This window comes from Nycticebus coucang, chromosome 2, assembly GCF_027406575.1.
Source record: "Nycticebus coucang isolate mNycCou1 chromosome 2, mNycCou1.pri, whole genome shotgun sequence".
NCBI lineage: Eukaryota > Metazoa > Chordata > Mammalia > Primates > Lorisidae > Nycticebus > Nycticebus coucang.
In genome coordinates, this window is record NC_069781.1 from 16,048,200 (window position 1) to 16,061,103 (window position 12,904).

A 12,904-nucleotide genomic window follows, 5' to 3' on the forward strand; every position below is an offset into this window, starting at 1 on the left:
ACTCCTCAGCTGGCCCCTCTTGTCCGTCCTGCAGGGACCTCACTGCCTTCCCGAGCCTTGGTATACCCGCTCCTCCCTGCCGGGTGCGCCCTCCCATGTGCTTTCTGCCCGTCCCTCTTCATCCAAGACTCTGCTCTCACATTCCCTTCTGCTTTTCCTGACTAACCACACCTGGTAGCTTCTGGGAAACACCTTGCCCTCCAGACTGGGGAGTTTCACCACCTTCCTGGGGCTGAGGAGCCGGTGAGAGAGTTTGGGGAATGAATCCTAGCTCTGAAAACTCCAAGTTTGTGATTTCGTGGCAGTTCCTTCCCCATCTGGATCTCATTTCCTCATCTGTAAATCAAGGGCAGGAGGCTGGGACCGGCCCTCAGGGCTTCAGAGCTGTGTGTTTTTCTGGTTCCGTGGAAGCTTCCGCATTCCCTTCAACCTGTATCTCTGCACAGGGCTTCTCTGACTGTGGGCACATGGACATTTCTCTTCCCCACCAAGGTTGTGAGGAGGGAATTTTCTTTGCCAAGAACCTTCTGGATGTGCATTCCCAACCTTGCATGCTAGAGGCTCCCTCACCTCCGTGTTTCTGACATGGAGAATCTGAGGAAGAAATGGGCCTTAGAAGGGGGCCTTGTTTAGAGTAGAGAGGACAGATGACAGAGGATGGAGGCTGGCTGTGAAATGCCTGGGGAAGCAGAAGTGCAGGCAAGGCAAGCAGTGGTTATCCAAACCACAGGGCAGGGTCTACCACAGTGGGCTGAACAGAAGGAGCCAGACATGCCCCTGTCCTCGAGGGGCTCCCCACTTAGATGAGGCAGGCATAGAAGTAACCTATTGTGTGACCTTTATTTGTACACTGTCCATTTTTACATTGTCCATTCCTCTATCTAGCTCATCAGCATGCCTTTATTTCATTTTTCCTGTGTGCCAGGTACAGGCTATGTCCTGGGAATGTCAAGTCAGGTGTAGGTGCCACTGACTTGTGATACATGCTGCCAAGTAAAATGTCATGTTCCTGTAGTTGTGACAAGTGCCATGAGGGGCACATTCGGGGACCCTGACCCAATGCCATTTCACCCAGAAAAGAGTCTCTTTTGCACTAAAGCATCGTTCTCAACCTGTGGGTCACGACCCACAGGAACTGTATCAGAGGGCCATGGCATTAGGAAGGTTGAGAACCACCGCACTAAAGAGTCAGGTGCAAAAATGGGGACAAATATTTGTTTCCCCCTATTTATTTTGCAGGAAATTCCTTATAGATTCTGAGTATCCATCTTTTCTTGGTTATCTAGGTCAGAAATATCTTCTCTCAACCTCTGAGTTTATCTTTTAGTTTGTGGAGGTATCTTTTCTGTATGTTTAGCATTTTAATATAGTCAAATGTATCCATTTTTTTTTGTTGATTGCTTTGTGTATGTGTATGCATGTGTTTAAATACACACCTGTTCCGAGGTATAAAGATATCTTCCTCTAAAAGTTTTAAAGTGTCTCTTTTCCTTTAAGTCTTTCATCCATCTATTATATGCTCTGTATGTGTGTTAGAGATTAGGAATCTGATCTTATTATTTTGGTTTGGATGGCCAACTGACCAGCAACATTTGTTAAAACTGGTAAAATTCACATTTAAAATGGTTAGGCTATTTTCAAGACACAAGTGGCATTTAGAGCATGCACGAAGTTGTGTAACCTTCACCATCTTGTTCCAGAACATTATCCATCACCTCCAAAGGAAACACTGTACCTATTAGGCAGTCACTTTCTTTCCCTCTCCTCCTCTCCCCAGCCCCTGGTGACCACTTACCTGCATTCTGTTGCTATGAATTTGCTTATTTGGATGTTTTATATAAATGGAATTACACAATTTATGGCCTCTTGTATCTGGGTTCTTTTGTTAACATCTTGTTCCCAAGGTTCATCCATGTCGCAGCATGAATCAGTATTTCATCCTCTTTTTTTCTTTTTTTTGGCTGGGGCTGGGTTTGAACCCGCCACCTCTGGCATATGGGGCCAGCGCCCTACCCCTTTGAGCCGTAGGCGCTGACCCAGTACTTCATCCCTTTTGATGCTGACTAATGTTTCATAGCATGAATGTACCACACTTCCTTTTCCTGTTCCTCAATTGACAGGCATTTGGGTTGTTTCCACTTGTTGGTTATTGTGGAGCGTGATGCCACAGACATTCTCGTACTTGTTTTTGTTTGTATACTTCCTTTCCATTCTTTGAGGCCCAATGACATTTTGTGAACAGAATGCTTTATCGTCCACTGGTCTGTGGTTCCTCCCCTGTCATACACTGGAGTTTCCACATGTGTGGGTCTCTATCTAGCTAGGCTCCTTACCCGATCCATTCATCTAAGAATCCATCTTGTCACTAACACGACAATGTTTTAATTGGTACAGCTTCGTGGTACTGGGTTTTTGTTGTTGTTTTTGAGACAAGCTCTTGCTCTGCTACCCAGGCTAGAGTGTAGTGGCACAGTAGTAGTGATTGTACCTCAAACTCCTGGCACAAGTGATCCTCCTGCCTCTGCCTCCTGAGTACTACAGATGAGAGCCATGGTGCTCAGCCTTGATATCTGGTTGAGCAAGTTCACAATCCACCCCTCCCTGTCTCGTCAAAACTTTCTTTTTTAAAATTTATTTTTTATTGTTTGGGATTCATGGAGGGTACAAAGAATTAGGTTACACTGATTTTTTTTTTTTGAGACAGAGTCTTACCCTGTCTCCTAGGGCAGGGTACAGGGGCATCAGAGTAGCTCACAGCAACCTCAAACACTTGGGCTCAAGCAATCCTCTTGCCTCAGATTTTTCATTTTTAATAGAGACAGAGTCTCGCTTTTGCTCAGGCTGGTCAAGCAATCCACCCGCCTTGGCCTCCCAGAGTGCTAGGATTACAGGCATGAGCCACCGCACCCAGCCCCTTTGCTCTTTCTTATGAATTTTAGAAGCAGTTCATTAAGTTTCACAAGAAATACATGGGGATATGTTTTGCATGTACAGTTGATTTGAGAATTGCCATCTCCGTGATGTTGATGTTTCCCTCATACTCAGGAGCACTGTCTCTCCCACCTCAGGACTTTTGATGTGACTCTGCTTGCACCACTCTCTACCTGGTCAATTCCCCCTTCCGGGTTCAGTCTTCTTATCACCAAGATCCTCTGCACCCTGTACCTCTCCCTCAGAACCCCATCACAACTGCCCTGAAAGAATGAATTGAGTGACCTTTGGTTTGCTCTCTGTTTCCTACTATGCTGCAAACGCCTCCAGGGCTATGATGCTTGGTGTCCTTAGCATGTAGGACACAGGCTGACAATAAATGTTAGTTGCAAGAAAGGAAGAGATGTAAAAGGAAGGTGTTCCTGGGGCATCTGGCCATATCCAGATGGATGGCAAATAAAGTTATGCGACTTCTTTCCTGTTCCTCTACTTTTTCTTCTGGAAAAAAGATATGATTAGTATCTACCTCACAGGGTAGGCTGAGGAGAAAGTGCATTTATGTAAATAAAAAGTACATAAAGCAAAGTCTGTCCCTAAGGGTTTACCTGACCCACACCTCTCCATGCATTATTCAGCCTCGCATACCTATAATGCTCCGATGGCTCCAAAGCCCTAATTTCGATACTACTTTTGTGAACTAGTCATTTTACCTCCATTTTGCATGTGAGGCAAATGAGTCTCAGAGAAGAATGACTCATCTAAGGCCTTACATCTAGAACTTTAACCCCCAAACCCGATGCACGCATCTTTAAAGTGTTTCCTGCTCAAACATTCAGTCAGCAGAATTGCTCCTTTGACTTTGAGAACTTGATGGCTTTGCTTAGAAGGGGGAAAAAGAAAATCTTAACAGACCTACAGTGTCAACTTACATTACTATTATTTTATTTTTACTGAAACAGGCATGTATAAACTTAGGATTAAGCCTGAACTTTTCATGCTCATAGCTCTACAAACCATAAAACCAAAACAAATCTTTAAGCTAAATACAAACACAACCACAAAACAATAAAATAATTCAAATTAATAACATGAAATCAAGAGACAGATTAAACCTCATTAACATTGGGTTTCATCACAGCAGAGCAGTGTTTGGGAGTGTTTTCTGCTTCCTTTGTATGTTATTGTCTGTTCTCCCCCCCTTTCCCCTTTATATGGTCTATAGAGGTAAGTCATCTTTTTTTGACTTTGAGTATGATGGGTCATCATTTGAGCTACTATCAAAGTCACTATCACTGTTTTCTTTAAAAAAGGAAAAAAAATTGGGCTGGGAGCAGAGGCTCATGCTTGTAATCCTAGCACTCTGGGAGCCCGAGGTAGGTGGATTCCCTGAGCTCACTGGTTGGAGACCAGCCTGAGCTAGAGCAAGACCCCGTCTCTAAAAATAGCCAGGCTTTGTGGCAGGCGCCTGTAGTCCCAGCTACTTGGGAGGCTGAGGCAAGAGAATGGCTTGAGCCCAAGAGTTTGAGGTTGCTGTGAGCTATGATATTATAGCACTCTACTGAGGGCGACAGTGAGACTTTGTTTCAAAAAAAAGGAAAAAAGATTATAATCCAGTTTGATGGGCTGAGCAAATTAAACAATGCATTCTCATTCTTGTCATGCAATAATGAAAAGTGGGAAGTAGCGCACTTAGCCTAACATCACTCACTGCATATTTGCTGTGATGCTCACTACTAATGAACTATTACAAGTGCGGTCCCGGAAGACAATAATGGGCCAATTTATCCTCTAGCAAAAGGCCCATTGTGGTAGAGTGCCTCATTCCAGTGTGGGGCTGGCCATTCATTCTCTCCAACCTTACTCCTTCCGCTGGACTCACCAGGAAACTCCATTCTCCCAAATTCTGTGCTGTGACCTGGCTCACCCGTAGGTGTCCTTCCAGTATTAAATCAAGCCACTGTTCCTTTCTCATTAGCATGAGACAGTTAAAATTATGCATCATGCCAGTGCTCTGTGCCATTTTTCCGGAAGTCAGATTACAGTTCCAATATATTCAATTATTTAAAAAGTTAATTTCTTAGTCTATGAAAATGGCACTATGGCAGCAAATGATCCTAGCAAAAGGCAGTTTTGACTTTTCCAGTGTAAAGGAGATCCTTAGAAGCCAGGGAATGAGACTATAATCCAAACTGGATTGTAATCTTTTTTTGGTTACCTCTTGGTAACAAACTCAGGGCCTCAGGAGGTGCAGCTCATCAGAAGTGAATTGGGGCACAGAAGCCCCAAACACTGAAATAGAATTTACGGGGGGGGTTCCTTCTAGCAGAGAATTGTCAGACAGCCGAGAAACTCTGGACTCAAAGATCACTGAGGCGGTGAAGCGAGCAGGGCCGGCTCAACGCTCCTGTGCTAAGTGCCGGATGAACAGCCCCTCGCTTCCGGAGCTGGGGACCTGGGGGCCTCTGGCAAGAGCGACTGGATCCTGCTGGCCTCTCGTTGTCTGTATTTGTGCTCTTCCTTCCCCGGAAACAAAGGATGGAGCAGACCTCCCAGGCTCTCAGCGGCCCCAGGGCTGGGCCCTGCGCCAGGGCACCGAGGGACTCTGCAGCACTGGGTGACAGACCCCAGCCAGTCCTTCAAGGCCCCCATCTCCTCCACCCCCACCACGTGCAGGCTGGAGAAGGTAAAAGAGGCCCAGCATCCACCCCAGGGATTTTCTTTTCTTTTCTTTCTCTCTCTCTCTCTTTTTTGCTGGTTTCAGGCTTTTTTCTGCTTGAGTGAAAATGAAACAAATACCCGCCTCCCGCGACACACACAAGCACTCTCACGCACCCGCGCGGCCGGCCTCCCAGCTGTGTCCGGGGCGGGGACCGGCTCGGCACCGACAGCCAGCGGCCGGCGGAGCGGGGAGCGCGCCTCCCGCTGTCCAGCGCTCCCCGGTTCCCTCACACCCCTGCCCGCTGCCTGCGGCCCCCGGAGCAGGCGCCGGGCCGCCGGCCCACAGGCAGGAAGGTAACGGCACACCCCGCTTCGGCACGCCCCGCCCGACCTGGCCCCGGCGGAGGCAGCACAGCGGCGGTTCGCGCAGCTGAGGGCGCCGCTGGGGCCCGGAGCGAGGCGCGGTCCTGCCCCGGAGCCGCTGGCCGCGCGCTTGCCCTCCGCGCCCGCGTCCTGCGGATCAGGTGGGTCCCGCGGGGCGCCGGTCGAGCCCTCTCCAGGCCGCGAACCAAGTGGGGGGTGATGGGGCTGGGGGCTCCGTGCAGGGGCGGAGATGGCTGGGGGACCCGGCGGGCCCCTGCTCCGGCCCAGCCCTGTTTCTGCCCACCTGTGTCACTGCTTTTGTTCTTGTCACCACCTCTGTGCCCAGATCTGACCCTGTCTCTGTCCCCGTCCTGTGCCCGTCGCTGCCTCTGTCCAGCCTTCCAGAGAGTCTGTGAGCCGAGGTCCACCACCAGGGTTCTCAGGGTGGTCGTGTCAGGAGAGGGGAGACTCAGGGGGCGACCGAACGAATCTCAAAAGGAGTGAGGGGTTTGTCTCCATGTGTGAGAAAGGACCGAGGGATGGCTCTTGCCCAGGACAGAGTGGGAAGGGGGTTCCTCTGGGAATGAAGAGCTGGCGAGGGAAGGGTGAAGTTAGGGCGCAGGAACCCTGGGGAGCGGGCATGGGAGGAAGATGTTCCAGAGTCCAAGACCAAGCCAGAAAACCAGCGCGGGGAAAGTTTCAGACACTAACTTTGGCAGCTAACTTGCCTGCTGCATTGGGAGGCAAAGGGTTCCTTGGACTTTTCAAGCCACCCCGCCCCTGCCTGAGAGGGACACCATCCACCTTCGAAAATGGTACAGCGCAACCGAATGATTGCACAAACTCCTGAGAAGCGTCCAAGAAACAGTAAAGGGGAAAACAATGTCAGCGAGCGTGGAGAGAAAGCAGAGACGGAGTCCCCATCTTCCCTCGGTGGCGGGCGGGCGGGAGGGAGGGGCGCGCCCCTCCTCCCCCCAGGAAGGAACCGAGACCCAGGCGGCTGTTCTGTGGCTTTGCTCGTCATCTGCACTCCTGGCTCAGGAACAGCAGGCCTCGCTGCCTCCCCTGTTTACCTGGGAGTAGGTGTGTCCCCGGAGGCGGGAGGTGCCGGTTGGAGCCTTGGCGTGGCCGCTTCCCAGCCAGGAGACACTTTCCCAGACAGAGCTTCAGTTTTCTCCAGGGCCGGGAAGAAAGGATGCCGCGGGAGACCTGCTCCCAGGCTCTCAGTAAGAAAAGGCAAAGTGCACTGCGGAAGCTGAGGGGCGCGGGGGCTGTTGTGCTTCTGTGCTTCTTTGGCCACACTAAGCACTTTCTACTCTGGAGTTATTTCTGGGTGCACCTTCGGCCCCTGCCAGATGCGGGGGAGGGTGCAGATCTGCGTTCTCTCTGTTGCCAGTAACAAGTGCTCACTGAATGAATGAGGCAGAGGTGAGAGTCCCTAGGGATTACTTGACCAGGCGACTTCAGACTGTGGGCTGGGAGGCCTAGTGTCCTGGCGCAAGGGCCGTCGTGGTGGAGGAGGGCCTGGACCCTCCCCTACCTTATTTCAGAGAGACCCAGTTCAGTTCTTCCTTAATTTCCTCTGCCCATTGGGAAACCCCAGAGGTTTTTTAAATATAGATATATATCAGATTCCTCAGATCCAGTCTGATCTGGTTATTTTCGGTGGACTAGCTGAGGCTGAGAGATATACAGAGTGACTTGGGCCAGGTCATCTGGAAAGCTGCCTCTAAATCACACAGGTGACAGTGGCCTTTCTCAGGCCACGGTGGGGCTGTGAGCGGCCATTTCACCAGCTCTTAGCACCCAGCTCACCTATACCTACTCTTCTGGGAGAAGCAGCCTGTGAGTAATCCTCTGAGCACTTTCGGGCCTTCTAGTGTGACAATGTTGAGACTGAGTTTTACTGAGTTGAGGTCAAAAAGAATTAGGTTCCCCACCCTACCAGGTAGGCCATGGATCACTAACCCATTTTACAGTTAAGAAAATGAAAGCTCAGGCTAAGCATCCATAGCACAGTGGTTATGGCGCCAGCCACATTCATCGATGCTGGTGGTTTGAGCCTGGCCCAGGCCAGCTAAACAACAATGACAACAGCAACAAGAAAATAGCCAGGCATTGTGGTGGGGGCCTGTAATCCAGCTACTTGGGAGGCTGAGATAAGAGAATGGCTTGAGCCCCAGAGTTTGAGGTTGCTGTGAGCTGTGACACCACTGCATTCTACGGAAGACTCTGTTTCAAAAAAAAAGAGAAGAAATGAAAGCTCAGAGAGGTTGAGCAACTCACCAGTACTCAGTTATTAAATGGCAACTGGGAATTAAATGCTGTTCTTTCTGGCTCTAAAGCTTGTGCTCTTTCTATTACATCATCTCTCATGATGGCTAAAAAATAGCTAATGGACAGATGTCACATTATGGAGACCCAGGCAAAGGTGATGGGAAAATGGCTGATGGAGGGTGGCATTAAGTAGAGGACTGAGCATTTGAATAGATATATTCATAATATAAATACAATTTTATTTGAAATGAATGTGGTTTCTGCCCCATACTTTCTATTTTAGGTTTGTTTTGTAGACATCTATAAATTATTTTAGTTTTCTAATTTTTAATTGAAGTACAATTTTCATACAATACAATCCTAAAATCTTAAGTGTTTGGTTCAATGAGTTTTGATAGTTGTTTATACCTTTGTAACCCCCACCTCCACCCAAATGCAGCAGAAAATGTTTGCATAACCCGAGGAAGTTCCCATTTCCGATTAATTTTCCCTCCAGGCAACCATTATCTGATTGTATCATTGCTGATTAATTTTGTCTGTTTATACACTTCATGTGAATGGAATCCTACTGTATGTATTCTTTCATGCCTGGCTTGTTTCATTCCACGGAACGGTTTTGAGATTCATTTGTGTCATTCTGGATATGAGTAATTTGTTCTTTGTTAGTGTTGAGTTGCATTCCATTGCATGGATATACCACAGTTTGTCTCTTCTCTTGTTGTTTTGGGTTATTTCCTGCTGTGGGCTATTATGTCAACATTCTCGTACAAGTCTTTTGTGAACATTTGTGTCTACCTAGGAGTGAAATTGCTAGGTTGTAAGATTTACTGTTTTATACTCCCACAGCAATGTATGAGAATTAGGATTATTCTACTTCCTTGACAATATTTGGAATTGTCAGTCTTTTTGATTTTAGCCATTGCAGTGACTTGTAATGGTGTCTTATTGTGATTTTTACTTTCTATCTTTTAATGATTGAATCTTTTTTTTTTTTTTTTTTTTGCAGTTTCTGGCCGGGGTTGGATTTGAACCTGCCACCTCTGGCATATGGGGCCGGCGCCCTACTCCTTTGAGCCACAGGCGCCATCCTCTTTTTTTTTTTTTTGGAGACAGAGTTTCACTCTGTTGACCAGGCTAGAGTTTCATAGCATTAGCCTCACTCTCAGCAACCTCAAGACTCCTGGGCTTAAGCACTCCTCTTTCCTCAGCCTCCTTAGTAAGTAGCTGGGACCATAGGCACCTGCCACAATGTCTGGCTAATTTTTCTATTTTTATTAGATATGAATCTTACTCTTGCTTAGGCTGGTCTTGAACTTCTGAGCTCAAGGGCTCCTCCTGCCTTGGCCTCTCAGAGTGCTAGGATTACAGACATGAACCACCTTACCTGATCTATAATTGAATATTAAGAGTTTTGGGAAAAGACAACATGAGTGGGACAGAATATGAAATACGTTGGTAATGTGGAGACCGCTATGGGCCATGACTTGGGAAAGAAAAAAACCAAATGGTGGTTGTAATATTGAAATTAAGAATAGGGATTTCTGAGCTTAGGAGATTTTTACCCAAGATTTAAAGACCTGGGACTTGAGACCAGGCACAGTGGCTCATGCTTATAATCCTAGCACTCTGGGAGGCCGAGGCGGATGTATTGCTTGAGCTCAGGAGTTTAAGACCAGCCTGAGCAAGAGTGAAATCCCGTCTCTAAAAATAGCTGGGTGTCATGGTGGGCACCTGTAGTACCAGTTACTAGAGAGGCCGAGGCAAGAGAATCACTTGAGCCATGAGTTTGAGGTTGCTGTGAACTTGATGCCATGACGTTCTACTGAGGGTGACAAAGTGAGTTTCTGTCTCCAAAAAAAAAAAAACGACCTGAGGCTTGTATTCTACATGTTGGGCAAATCCATTATGTTCATGGCTTTAAAATGCCACTTCTATACCATTCTCCAATTCTGAGCTCCCAATCCACATGTCTAACTGCCCATGGGGCATCTCTTTTTGGATATCTCAAAGGCACTGCAAACTCAATGACTCCAGGTGAGAATTATCTCATGGTGGCTTTCTGTCATGGGTCACCAAATGGAAGATGATTCCAGTAGTTGAATAAGGAAAGAGGAATGTTTGGGATGGGAGGTAGTTGCATTGGGCAATTAGGAGATTACTGAAATATAATGAGAGCAGTTTTGGTGGAGTGGAGGCTAGCAAGCTAGATTGCCAGTGGATGAGGGGGAGACATAGACACAGTGAGTAAAGTCAACTCTTTTTTTATTCTTTTTATTTTTATTATTATTTTTTTTTTATTGTTGGGGATTCATTGAAGGTACAATAAGCCAGGTTACACCGATTACATTTGTTAGGTAAAGTCCCTCTTGCAATCGTGTCTTGCCCCCAAAAGGTGTGGCATGCACCAAGGGCCCACCCCGCTCCCTCCTTTCCTCTCTCTGCTCTTCCTTTCCCCACCACTCCCTCCTTCTTTCTCTCTCTGCTCTCCCCTTCCCCCACCCCCCCATGACCTTAATTGTCATTAATTGTCCTTATATCAAAATTGAGTACATAGGATTCATGCTCCTCCATTCTTGTGATGCTTTACTAAGAATAATGTCTTCCACTGCCATCCAGGTTAATACGAAGGATGTAAAGTCTCCATTTTTTTTTTGTAGAGACAGAGTTTAACTTTATTGCCCTAGGTAGAATGCCGTGGCCTCACACAGCTCACAGCAACCTCCAACTCCTGGGCTTAGCCGATTCTCCTGCCTCAGCCTCCCGAGTAGCTGGGACTATCGGCGCCCACCACAACGCCCAGCTATTTTTTTGTTGCAGTTTGGCCGGAGCTGGGTTTGAACTCGCCACCCTCGGTATATGGGGCCAGCGCCCTGCTCACTGAGTCACAGGCTCCGCAAAGTCTCCATATTTTAATGGCTGAATAGTATTCCATGGTATACATATACCACAGCTTGTTAATCCATTCCTGGATTGGTGGGCATTTAGGCTGTTTCCACATTTTGGCGATTGTAAATTGAGCTGCAATAAACAGTCTAGTACAAGTGTCCTTATGATAAAAGGATTTTTTTCCTTCTGGGTAGATGCCCAGTAATGGGATTGCAGGATCAAATGGGAGGTCTAGCTTGAGTGCTGTGAGGTTTCTCCATACTTCCTTCCAGAAAGGTTGTACTAGTTTGCAGTCCCACCAGCAGTGTAAAAGTGTTCCCTTCTCTCCACATCCACGCCGGCATCTGCAGTTTTGAGATTTTGTGATGTGGGCCATTCTCACTGGGGTTAGATGGTATCTCAGGGTGGTTTTGACATGCATTTCTCTAATAATTAGGGATGATGAACATTTTTTCATGTGTTTGTTAGCCATTCGTCTGTCGTCTTTAGAGAAGGTTCTATTCATGTCTCTTGACCATTGATATATGGGATTGTTGGGTTTTTTCATGTGGATTAATTTGAGTTCTCTATAGATCCTAGTTATCAAGCTTTTGTCGGATTGAAAATATGCAAATATCCTTTTCCATTGTGTAGGTTGTCTATTTGCTTTGGTTGTTGTCTCCTTAGCTGTACAGAAGCTTTTCAGTTTAATGAAGTCCCATTTGTTTTTTTTGTTGTTGTTGCAATTGCCACGGGAGTCTTCTTCATGAAGTCTTTCCCCAGGCCAATATCTTCCAGTGTTTTTCCTATGCTTTCTTTGAGGAGTTTTATTGTTTCATGCCTTAAATTTAAGTCCTTTATCCATCTCGAATCAATTTTTGTGAGTGGGAAAAGGTGTGGGTCCAGTTTCAGTCTTTTACATGTGGATATCCAGTTCTCCCAACACCATTTATTTAATAGAAAGTCTTTCCCCCAAGGTATGTTCTTGTTTGGTTTATTAAAGATTAGGTGGTTGTAAGATGTTAGTTTCATTTGCTAGTTTTCTATTCGATTCCAAGTGTCTATGCCTCTATTTTTGTGCCAGTACCATGCTGTCTTGAGCACTATGGCTTTGTAGTACAGACTAAAATCTGGTATGGTGATGCCCCCAGATTTATTTTTGTTACTAAGAACTGCTTTAGCTATATGGGTTTTTTTTCTGGTTCCATACAAAATGCAGAATCATTTTTTCCAAATCTTGAAAGTACGATGTAGGTACTTTGATAGGAATGGCATTGAATAGGTAGATTGCTTTGGGAAGTATAAACATTTTAACAATGTTGATTCTTCCCATCCACGAGCATGGTATGTTCTTCCATTTGTTAATATACTCTGCTATTTCCTTTCTGAGGATTTCATAATTTTTTTTTTTTTTTTTTTTTTTTGTAGAGACAGAGTCTCACTTTATGGCCCTCGGTAGAGTGCCATAGCATCACACAGCTCACAGCAACCTCCAACTCCTGGGCTTAAGCGATTCTCCTGCCTCAGCCTCCCAAGCAGCTGGGACCACAGGCGCCCGCCACAACGCCCGGCTATTTTTTAGTTGCAGTTCAGCCGGGGCCGGGTTTGAACCCACCACCCTCGGAATATGGGGCCGGCGCTCTAACGACTGAGCCACAGGCACCGCCCGGATTTCATAATTTTTTTAATAGAGGTCCTTCACCTCCTTCATTAGGTATATTCCTAGGTACTTCATTTTCTTTGAAACTATGGTGAAGGGAGTTGTGTCCTTAATTAGCTTCTCCTCTTGACTGTTATTGGTGTATACAAA

General features: G+C 46.7%; 1 protein-coding gene across 3 annotated transcripts in view; it reads left to right on the plus strand.

Annotated features, from left to right (window-relative positions):
- The first annotated feature begins 5,508 nt into the window (after positions 1-5,508).
- GGTA1 (glycoprotein alpha-galactosyltransferase 1 (inactive)) overlaps positions 5,509-12,904 on the plus strand; it is an 87,129-nt gene continuing 79,733 nt past the window's right edge. Inside the window, exon 1 of one of the 3 annotated variants that reach the window (XM_053564498.1) lies at positions 5,509-5,614. The gene's annotated coding sequence lies outside the window, so the exon portion shown is untranslated. Of the gene's footprint in view, positions 5,615-5,769; positions 6,114-12,904 lie in introns of those variants that run through there. The other 2 variants (XM_053564523.1, XM_053564488.1) reach the window with 2 other exon arrangements.